The sequence below is a fragment of the Lactuca serriola genome, chromosome 8 (assembly GCF_051521515.1).
Source record: "Lactuca serriola cultivar US96UC23 chromosome 8, Lser_US96UC23_V15, whole genome shotgun sequence".
Taxonomy (NCBI): domain Eukaryota; kingdom Viridiplantae; phylum Streptophyta; class Magnoliopsida; order Asterales; family Asteraceae; genus Lactuca; species Lactuca serriola.
The window spans coordinates 269,001,760-269,014,078 of record NC_136415.1 but is presented as its reverse complement, the minus strand read 5'-3'; positions in this window follow the sequence as shown (position 1 = coordinate 269,014,078).

Genomic DNA, 12,319 nt, shown 5'->3' with positions numbered 1-12,319 from the left:
TTTACGACCAAGTAGGGTTACGACTATTTAATCGGGTACGACCATAATCATAAGTAATCCTTCCTAGCTTGTTGCTTAGCTTTGTATTCATGCATATTCGTGGTTGAATCATCCAAATACCTCAAAAAATTGTGTTTACGGTTGGGGAACACCTCCAAAACCGTAAACTCCCATAAGGGGGTTTTGAAGCCCCAAAACCCTTCTAATGCTTATCTAGGACTTAGAAACTTGCATGGACGCACTTAGAACCCCAAAATCATGTCTTTATGGGTGTAAACATGAGTTTACAGTCCATGAACATTCATGAACCGTAAACACCTTTTTAAGCTGTCAAAATGCCCTTAAACACCTCCAAAAGCTTGCATAAGTGCCTAGAACCTTGTATCCCTTCATGTGAAGCACCAAACTATACAAAAATGAGCCACACATGAGTTTACGGCCATAAACCCATGTGTTTACGATAGTAAACTCACCAAGGGTCCTTCAAGAACCGTAAACTCCATTTCCAAGGTCATTTCAAGTCCCGATCACTTCCTAAGCCTTTGATTCAACCCTAGAACCTTCCCTTGTGCAATATAAGACCATTGAACACCGAAAAACACCCCACCCATGAGTTTACGGCCGTAAACTCAAGGGGGATATGGTCTTTGGGCCGTAAAAACCCGTAAGGGCTTACACTTGAGGAGTAAACTCCATATCAAGGCCCTACACTACTTAGATGCAACCCGTATCACTTCCAACACTTGAGATAAAGTGTTTCCACGCATTAGAGTGTATTTACTTACTTAATTACTGATTAAATAGCTAATTAGATACAATTATGTATCACTTCATGTTACATAGGATCCTCACGTGTGTTCAAGACCTAAATTGACACCTAGAGTTCTACCCGGCACATCCTCGTCTGGTGAGTTCATACCCCTACACCTTTTTTAATATTTTTCATGTTTTCAAGGGGGGGGGGGAATACAAGAAAAAGTACAAGGGAACTTTTACTCAAAACTTATTATTTCGTATGAAATACTTATATGTTCTGTATGCTTTTAACACAGAAAACCGTTTTACCAACCAACTATGCAATTAACTGTTGAGTGAGTTTTCAAGACTAAAACAAAGGAACTTATGAATCTTATCACAAAATGTTATACTTTATATTTTACCAAGGATTCATACCATTCATAAAAAGAGAATTTCAATATTATTACTTGTAAATTCGTTATTCTTAAGATTGGAGACACGTCCTTGGTAACACTCTGTGGGTACGAGAGTGTAGGACTACCCCTGTAACCATAATTTCCTGGACGGAGAACATGACTTCTATGTTTAGATATATACGGGACTGACTATCCCGCACCTTGTTGCTAGCTACAGTGGGACTGGCAGGTGTACGGGTGACAAATTTCTAAAACGATATTGGCCCAGTTACGTGTCATATCTAGTTTATTGTATGGTTATGGAACTTGAAACTTAGATAATGGAGATTTACTTTTAGTAATAATGAACCTAGTGAACTAACCTCAAAGTAATAACTGTTTTGATTACTAGAGGGTATCAGCAATACCCTTTGGAATTATTCACTACCTACTTATTAGTTTTATATACGTGTTAAAACTAATGTACTTTATCAAGATTAACCCGACTTTCAAGGAAACTTTGCCTAACTAAACATGTATGGTAGATACTTGTACACTTCATTCCGGATCGATAACTAACCACCAACTTTTAAGGAAAATAAGGGTTTTCCTGGGATAACATAACTTTTTCTAAACAGGTTGTTTAACATATGGAGAACGAAACTTCTTTTATAAGAAAATATGGGATTTTCTTGGGAAACAACTTTTTGTAAAATTAAAAGAACATTTCCTTTCACCAGAAATAAACCGTTTATGAACTCACCAGCTTTATGCTGATATTTTAAAACTGCTTGTATTCTCCCGTTCACGTTAGACAGGTACCTCGCTTACTTTTGGAGAAGACGGTGAATATAGGAATGTCGTCTATACTTTTGTTCAAACTGATGTATATATATAAAACATGTATTTCCTTACTTTCAAACAAATGTAAATATTCTTATGTAATGTAATGGTTGTGTTTACTATGCTTACTATGTACATTGGTTGTGATACTATGCATGACGTCCTCCGCCCCGAAAGGTTTCCGCCATCAGTTTTGGGGTGTGACACCTTCCGATGTTCCCACTGTACCTTCACCAAAGGTATTTCTTTGTTTCGTAAAATCTTTTTCTTGTTCTCCAAGATGGCCAACGGCCTCTCCACATAGTTCAGGCACTCATCGACCTGGATATCCTCCAGCGATACCACTGCCTCCTGGTCCATAATGCATTTTCGCAATTGCGAAAGATGAAACGTGCTGTGAATCTGGCTAAGCTCCTTTAGAAGCTCAAGCCTATAAGCCACTTTGCCAACCCTAGCAATGATCCTGAATGGCCCAATATATCGGGGACCCAATTTTCCCCTCTTCCTAAAGCGGATCATAACCTTCCAGGGTGAGACCTTCAGAAGTACCATGTCACCCACCTAAAATTCAAACTCAGATCGGTGTCTGTCAGTGTAACTCATATGCCAACTCTGAGCGGTCTGCAATCGCTGTCTAATCTGCTGTATCTTCTCAGTAGTTTGCAAAACTACCTCTGTTCGACCCATTACCCTGTGTCCGAGCTCACCCCAACACATTGGGATTCTACATCTCCGACCATTCAATAGCTCAAATGGCGCGGCGCCAATACTGGAATGATAGTTGTTGTAAGCGAACTTTGCAAGCGGTAAGTGGGAATTCCAACTCCCACCGAAGTCAATGACGCACACCCTCAACATATCCTCGAGGGTCTGTATGGTTCACTCACTCTGTCCATCAGTCTATGGATGGAACGCTGTACTAAAGTGCAGCCGTGTACCCAGTTCCTCATGGAACTTCTGCCAAAAACGAGAAGTAAACCGAACATCCCAATCGGAAACGATGGAGACTGGAACCCCATGGCGAGAGACAATCTCGCTGACGTACATGTCTGCCAATTTCTCAGCCGACAGACTCTCCCTTATGGCCAAGAAATGGGCACTCTTGGTCAACCGATCCACGATGACCCATATAGCATCGAACCCCTTCTCCGTCCTCGGCAACTTCGTAATGAAGTCCATCGTGATTTGCTCCCATTTCCACATGGGAATCTCCATAGGCTGCAGCTTACCATGCGGCCTTTGATGCTCGGCCTTGACCATCCTACAGGTCAACCACCTCTCAACATACCAACCAATTTCTTGCTTCATACCGGGCCACCGATAACTCAAACTCAGATCGCGGTACATCTTGGTGGCCCCCGGGTGTATAGAAAAGTGAGACTTATGAGCCTCCTCCATCACTGTCTGCCGGACCCCTCCAGACATTGGAACCCAAACCCGACCGTGTCGGGTCAATAATCCGCGACTATCCTGAACAAACCGGGCGCTCTCGCCCTTAATCCTCTCCAACTTCTAGTTCTCTGACTTCACGCCCTCAACCTGTGCATCGCTAATCAAGCTCACAAGCGGGGAATCCACTGCTATCCTCATACACCTTGCTGGGGTAGGAGACCCAGCTGACTTGCAGCTTAAAGCATCCGCAACCAGATTCACTTTACCAGGATGATAAAGGATCTCACAATCATAGTCCTTGACTACATACAACGACCTCTGCTGCCTCATGTTCAGGTTCGGCTGATCCATGATGTGTCTCAAACTCTTGTGATCCGTGTATATAGTCCAACGGACCCCGTATAGATAATGCCTCCAAATCTTGAGAGTGAATACCACAGCTCCTAATTCAAGATCGTGCGTAGGGTATCTTGTCTCATGCGGCTTCAGCTTCCGTAATGCATAGGCTATCACTCGTCCCCTCTGCATGAGGACTACCCCCAAGCCTGTGATGGATGCATCACAAAATGCTACAAAATCCTCAACTCCTTCGGGGAGCGTCAACACTGGTGCCTCACATAAACATCGCCAGAGGGTCTCAAATGCCCTCTGCTGCTCGGGGCCCCATCGGATATCCACCCCCTTCCTCGTTAGATGAGTGAAGGGTACTGAAATCTTGGAGAAATCTCAAATGAATCTCCGGTAGTACCCTACTATTCCCAAGAAACTCCTGATGTCTGAGGGAGATTTCGGAATCTCCCACTGCATAACCACCTCGACTTTGACTGGGTCGACCAAAATCTCCTCCTAGTTAATTACATGTCCGAGGAACTGGACCTCTCGTAACCAAAACTCACACTTCGAGAACTTGGCATACAACCGTTCTCACCGTAGAACCTCCAGCAGCTCCTTAAGGTGCTGCTCGTGCTGCTCTTGTTGGGTTTTGAGCATTCTAACACTCCTAAGTGTACATGCAACCCTAAATACCTTGAATCTATGTTTTCTGTATTATACATACGAATATGAACTTTCCAAGGTATTCATCCTAACTAGCATAATAACATTGCTTCATATGAATATATTAAGTTAGAATGACATACCTCTTTGATGTAGATTCTCTTCATGTAGCTTGAGTGCCTAGTGCCCCAAGTGTGACACCTCAAATGGTTCACACAACACCAAATACGCATGGAATGACTTGAGAGAAATTGGAACACTTCATAAAATCGGCTAGCCCTCATATTCACACCTTAGTGCCCGATATCTTGAGCCATGGGATTCTTTTATATGGTGGCTATTAGGGTTACACCATGTAACTCATAACTTTACCCATTCCTTATGCTCCATGGATTTTAACCTCCATGGAGTATCCATGGGTCACCACATGGACTTAGTCGAACATAAGGAATCTTGGATCACAAGCCCACATATATAAGAATGAATGATTTACACAATCAACCCATATATTTAATTAGTCTGCTTTTGAGTACTTAATTAATTCCAAATTAATTCTTGATCAATACTAATTAAATAACCTTATTAATATATTAGAACTTATAATATATTAATAAACCTTAATTGTTATTTCTCTCATTATAGTCTATCCAAATGCATGATGCCATGCAACCCAAATGGACCATGCCGGGTCGGGTCAAATCTTACCAATTATAGTTATGGACTTAGACATTAATCCAACAGTCTTCCACTTAGATAAGTCTAAAACTATTATTGCGTATGACTTCAAGAATCGACTGGCAATCATAGCTCTCAAAAGATTCTGTCGAACTCTGACCTTGCCGATGATCTCTGACCTTTGTCAATGACTTGTCCATTAGATAAGGGATCATATATTCCTCCATTCTAGATATCATATGGACTGAGACATGGATTATAATCATTCTCTCTGTCCATTTTTTGTTTCCCGATTTCCGATTTATGACGACTAACTAATTGAACAAATCAAATCAGTCCAGGCTCGGTCGAGCACTTACATTTGTCATCATCAAATCATCGAGGGCCCCACAAATATCGCTTTTATCCCGAAGGTAAAAGGAATGGATAAACTTCGACTCATATGGCTTGTTCTACTACTTGTTGAATCATATACAAAGGCACGTTTTATAACATCGAGTTATCAATGAGTTTTCATGCAATCAATGTATAACCAACTCATAGTAACAACTCATATCTCTAGGTTTGAAGAATATAAGATATTATCGTTTCATGATCACTCGTGATAAAATCCATGAAATGATTCCAATGAGCGCAGGTTGAATCCAATAGACCTCTACAAGCCTAACCCATGACAGTCTTGATTCATATCTACTTCCAACGTATAACCGACTGTGGATGGTTTGAATAACTTAGTCAATCAGGAAGAATGACCTAGTTATTCTAGAAGTCAAAACATGCAAAGTGAAACACAATAATAATCGAATCCAATATTGTCTCAGAACTTATGAATATAAATAAAACACCTTTTATTTATCACCATATGATTACACATTATTCATTGTATATTGTTTCAACTATCAACTTTATTCTTGAATTTAAAACAATAGTTGTCCCATGCTCCAAGCATGTACACTATGTTTTCTAAACACTAGTCATGCTACACACCAAGTATGCATACTATGTTTTTCTATGATCTTTACTTTGCGAAATAAACCATTTGAGCATAACTCATATGATTCTCATTTCACAGTCCCAATTCCTTACTACAAATGCAAGAATTCCAAATTCATTCCATTTACTAAAATCTGTTAGATTCTAAACTTATATGCATTGATCCACTTGTAACGATTATGCACAAAGTCAGAAAGACTTGACAACGAACATTACAGAGCATTCCATAGGAGATCAACTCCTTGGAAACGTCCTTCTTTCATTAATTTTCCTAATCTTACACAGATTGAATAATTTCTAACTTTGAAACACTTCCATATTCCATTTTGACTACTACTTCTGAACAAGAGTTGCCTCCTTACAGATTATGTCAATATGGTCCTTCCAGAATTAACACTATACTTCCAACTGTCCCTGAGCAACCAATCTTTGGTAAACCTTACATTGTCCTCGACAATTGCTTAATCACTTTAGTCATATCCAATTCTAGACATTTTCCCTTCTTAATGGCCAAGGCATTTGAAAAATTTAGAAAGGATGAATATAGCACATGTAATCGATCCTATATCCGAATCATATGGGACACGATTCATGATGTCTCACATAAAGACTAAACAAGTCTTTTGCTATAATATTTCCATTTCAATTTGCCAAGTTCTCATAATTCAGATTATGAAAAGGGATGCCGTAATCATAATCGAATTTTAGAACGCATATAATGGACCCATATATAGAATTTCCTTATGTTGAGCCATTCTAACATGAAATTCATATATATCCTTGACTAAATATGATTAAAATCTCAATCTAAGCTTTTAGATTTTAGATGAAGTATAATTTCCTCTCTCTTAATTATAGCAAAACAACTTTTTCCCAATTGAAACCTTTTGTTTTCTATAATTAACATTGCTAGCTTGCAACCTTTATCATAATTATCATGCTCCCACTAACATCATTATTATTAGCATAGCACTTATGCTCCCACTAGCTTTGACATGTACTAGATTGCTTTGATAAAACTTTATCAATATCATACACCTTATCTTAGATAGCTCACAGGTGTGTCTAAACAATTTAATAACTATGAAAAGGGATGCTATAATCATAGTCTCGATTGTTTAGACCTTTGCCACTTCTCACAAGTCCATGTTAGTGTGCCGGTTAACCACACAACTCCACTAACAACTTTGAGAATGCAAATATCACAATTGCTATCTACTTCAAATCTACTTGGTGGAAGTGTTTCCTCACCATCATTTTCATGAATCAGAGAGAAACCTTATGACCCTTAGATTTAATGGTGTATGTGTTCTTATCCATGTGACTTGTCAAAACCATAGTCACAAGACAAGGATAATGACAAATCCAAACTCATATGGACTGAACTCAATCTTAATTTCTTGCCACCTGGTAGCTCAAGGGCCTGCCATTGCTTCCAAGTTGTTATGCAACCAATTGAGAACTCTAAGAACTCATATGCAAAGCCAACTTTAACTGTAATGGGCACAGAATATGTCAACACGATAGGTTATAAACCTCAAGTCATGTGCTAGTGAAGAACTTCTGGTTTTATTCTTGATTAGTTCTTGAGACTTTCAAGACCTTTAAGACTCCAACTGTCCTCTTGACATATAAGACTTTCTTCTCAGATATTAAAGAGATAGTGTGGATTCTAATCAAGACAAACACTTCACACAATTGGCCTTAGTTGGCCTTTGTTTTATCCAAAACATCACAACTTACCAATTTCAAATGTACAAGAGTAGAAAACTTTTACTCTTACATTTGACAAATGTTTCTAAATCTTCTTTAAGACATGTCACTCAAGTTACAATCTTGGAGTATGAATCTAAGAATTGTTTTGGAATGAAATATGATTCATCTTCTTGATTTAACCACTTCAACAATTCATAACTCCTCTTCTTAGCTACCAGAACGCACTTAGAGGATGAATTGTGATAAGGTCTCTTAATGATTAAGATGCTTATATAACATGATACTAAAGTACTCTCCCATCTTTTCAGATTTGAGAAACTTTTATCCTTCTGCCTAATTTGATTCTTCTCATCCGTTCTGGCATACACTGAAAATTTTTTAATGTATCAGAATTACACTTACACTTGTAAGTGTAACCATATTTACTGGACTTAGTAAATCATGACGAATAGTCTTTTCACCTTTTGTGGTGGACTTTGGCAAGTGCACAAGAATGTTTACTCGATCCCTTAGTCCTTTACTTGACTCACACATCCATGTGAACAAGTAATTAGTCTTAATTTTCCAATGCTCGAAAGTTCTCATTCATCATACTATACAACTTGCATGATTCCAAGTTTCGGTCCAACTGAAACTTGGGTGATGAGAATCTTTCCTTATTTGGTAAATTTAGACACTACCGCAGATGAAAGAATCAAATTCATATTTCCACTCTTGCTCTTAATGGAATCTTATAAGCAACATAGATTTTCACAAATACCGTTGTAAGGATATTTTAAAATAAATAAAATCAAAAGATTTACCTTTTATTTTAAAACTTTGTAGAAAAACTTATCCTTACAATCCATAGGAAAAATTGTTGTTATCTATTCCTAAGCAAAATATCATAACTCCTAAGAAGTAGCTCAGGAATCCGATCTTCAAACTATGCGATATAAATCCATCTACGCGATCAGATTCAACATATTCTTTCTTTAGGTTTCTTCTTATTTCTTTGATTCTTAAAACATCAACATGTGACCCAGTCACATCATTTATCAAGAATCTCAGAATAGAAACTTAGCAGAGTTAGATAGTGAACTTTAACTGAAGTAGAGTCATACTTATTGACTTTAACATCCTTAGGTAAAATTTGGGAGCTTCGCAACCAATGCCCCTTTCTTTGGCAACAGACCCTTGATAATGAGACTATTTTAGAGTTAGCCTCTCTCTTTACCATTTGGTCAACCGAGTTGACTATGGCCGATCCCTTTCCAATGGGAAGAGAGAGCTTTGCAGGATATCTAATGTCATCATTGTCAATGTCCATAAAGTTTTAGGAAGTTAATCTTAGCAAATAGATGCAAATAGATAAGATCATTAACGGTCTTGTCATAGTCTGTTTCATAGGAGTCCCAAAGGAACGCACTATGTGACTTAGAAAGTAGTTGAGCCACTAACTTTCTCAAGACTTTGACACCCAACTCTCCTGGCTTGTCAATATGTGACTACATCTCCAAAATGTGATCACACATAGACCTTTGCTTGCCAATAGGGCTTGAGTGACCTTAAACTTTTCAAGAACTTGTGGGTTAAGGAGAATAATTGGAGGAGGTGAAATAAGTATGATTTCCATGTTACATCATCTTCATTTAGGAAAGCTTGTCTCATGAGATTTAGGAAGATCATAAATGTCTAAACCAGACATCTTTTGGGAGATATTCAAGATAGTTGATTTAAAGTCCTTAATATAACACCAAATATGAAATATTAAGGCTAGGACCCAACACAATACTTTTATAAATTGGAGGAGGGATGCCGTAATCTAAGCTATAAAATATTTGAAGGTAGGTGAATGACGATTCACAAATTTCCACCAAGATAAACAAAATGTATTATTAGGTTTTAATTGGTTTTTGAAACTCCTAGATCTTTGAAATTCATTGAACTCTTCAATGGCATGTTTCAATCTCAAGTGTGCCCTTCAGGTTTTGTGACTGGGATGCCGAGGATCGCAAAACCAGGTGTGAAGTAACCATGCAAATATAGTTGGTACCCTTAATATTTACCCCTTAATCGATGTGCTGGTTAACCACACACGCTCCACCGATACTATGATAAATATTAAGTTATCCTTTGCCTACCTTGTTAAGTCTAGGTTAGTGTGCCGATTAACAACACACACACTCCAGTAACGACTTAAACAAAGTGCAAAGTGTAATTTCATGGATTAGCACCTTATTCACATTTTCCTAAGTAACTAAGATTGGGTATTTATAAAAGGTTTAGTTACTTAGTATTTATCACTAATACTTTTAATGAAGGGAAAATTCTAGTCCTTGTCCTACCCGTTCAGCTAACGGCCCTTCACCGGTCAAGGAAGCGGTTGGTGAGAGTGGACACCCATTAAATTGCCATTTTGTAGGCAATAACCTTATACCCCCCTTATAGACCGGATTCGTGAATAAGGCCTACTAACGGTAAGACTGACTTTACTCTCATACGTATATATATATATATATATATATATATATATATATATAAATATTATTAAGTTATAATATTATAAAGTATAAGGGTTGAATTTTAACTTTTAAAATTCTAAGGGCTAACTTGGAATTAAAGTATTCATAAGTGAAAACTTTTCAAATTCAAAAACTTGAGGGCAAGTTTTGAAACTATTCAAAACTAATTAATTCCATAACTTATGTGTTTAAGGTAGTTTTAATTAAAAGACTATTCAAGTTCCATAACTTGAGGACAAGTTATGGAAGACTTTAAACTAATAAAAGAATGTAACTTTTCTTTATTTTGTAACTTATGGAATTAATTAAGGTTACACATTTTATTACATAATGAAGTGACTCTTGAACCTCCATAACTTGAGGACAAGACTCTTCATTTTTTGTAACCATTGCCAACTTATATGAGTTTTATGAAACGTAAATGTGACCTTTCATGTAACTTGAGGATAAGTTACACAAACACATTTTAGAATCATCTCTTAGATTAAAATGGATTGAAAGCACATAATCAATTAACTTTTCTATTAATCTAAGCAACTCATTAGATCAAGATAATTCAAATCAAACTTTTTCATGAAATTAGTCTAAACCTTAAACTAATACAAAAAATGAATCTATTGACAATTATCTTTGAAATTGGATTAGCATGAACATTACCACATCAAAAACAAGTTTCTATGTCCAAAAACATCTTAGGGTAATGTTCCTAGTCCAATTCCAGCCAAAAAAAAGTCGAAAATATGCTGTCTGGGGGTCCAACTTGTCGAGTGCATGAACCAACTCGACGAGTTGGATCATTTTGACCACTTTTATGGCATGGACTCGTCGAGTCCCCTAATGGACTCGCCGAGTCCGTTGTCCAGACAGCACAAAACTTTGATTTTTAAGCAGTTTTTGCAAGTATAACAAGAAAAAAAGCCTAGGCTCTAATACCACTGTTGGGTTTTGAGCATTCTAACAATCCTAAGTGTACATGCAACCCTAAATACCTTGGATCTATGTTTTATCTATTATAGATACAAATATGAACTTTCCAAGGTATTCATCCTAACTAGCATAATAACATTGCTTCATATGAATATATTAAGTTAGAATTACATACCTCTTTGATGTAGATTGTCTTCATGAAGCTTGAGTGCCTAGTGCCCCAAGTGTGACACCTCAAATGGTTCACGCAACACCAAATACACATGGAATGACTTGAGAGAAATTGGTACACTTCATCAAAATCGGCTAGCCCTCATATTCACAGCTTAGTGCCCGATTTCTTGAGCCATGGGATTCTTTTATATGGTGGATATTAGGGTTACACCATGTAACTCATAAATTTACCCATTCCTTATGCTCCATGGATTTTAACCTCCATGGAGTATCTATGGGTCACCCCATGGACTTAGTCCAACATAAGGAAACTTGGATCACAAGCCCACATATATAAGAATGAATGATTTACACAATCAACCCATATATTTAATTAGTCTCCTTTTGTCCAGTTAATTAATTCCCAATTAATTCTTGATAACCTTATTAATATATTAGAACTTATAATATATTAATAAACCTTAAGTGTTATTTCTCTCATTATAGTCTATCCAAATGCATGATCCCATGCAACCCAAATGGACCATGCCGGGTCGGGTGAAGTCTTACCAATTATAGTTATGGACTTAGACATTAATCCAACAGCTCTCGGGTCTTGGAATAAACCAAGATATCATCTATGAACACAATGACTGAGTGATCAAGCATCGGTCTACAGACCCGATTCATCAAATCCATAAACACTGTCGGCGCGTTGGTGAGCCCAAACGGCATCACCACGAACTCGTTATGACCATAACAAGTCCAAAACGCGGTCTTCTCCACGTCTTCCTCTCTCAACCTGACCTGGTGATACCCGGATCTTAAATCAATCTTGGAAAACCAACATGCACCATGCAGCTGATCGAAAAGATCATCTATCCTCGGGAGTGGATAACGGTTCTTCACTTTTAACTTGTTCAACTCCCTATAGTCAATACACATCTTGTGCGAACCGTCCTTCTTCCTGAAATAAAGGATCGGTGT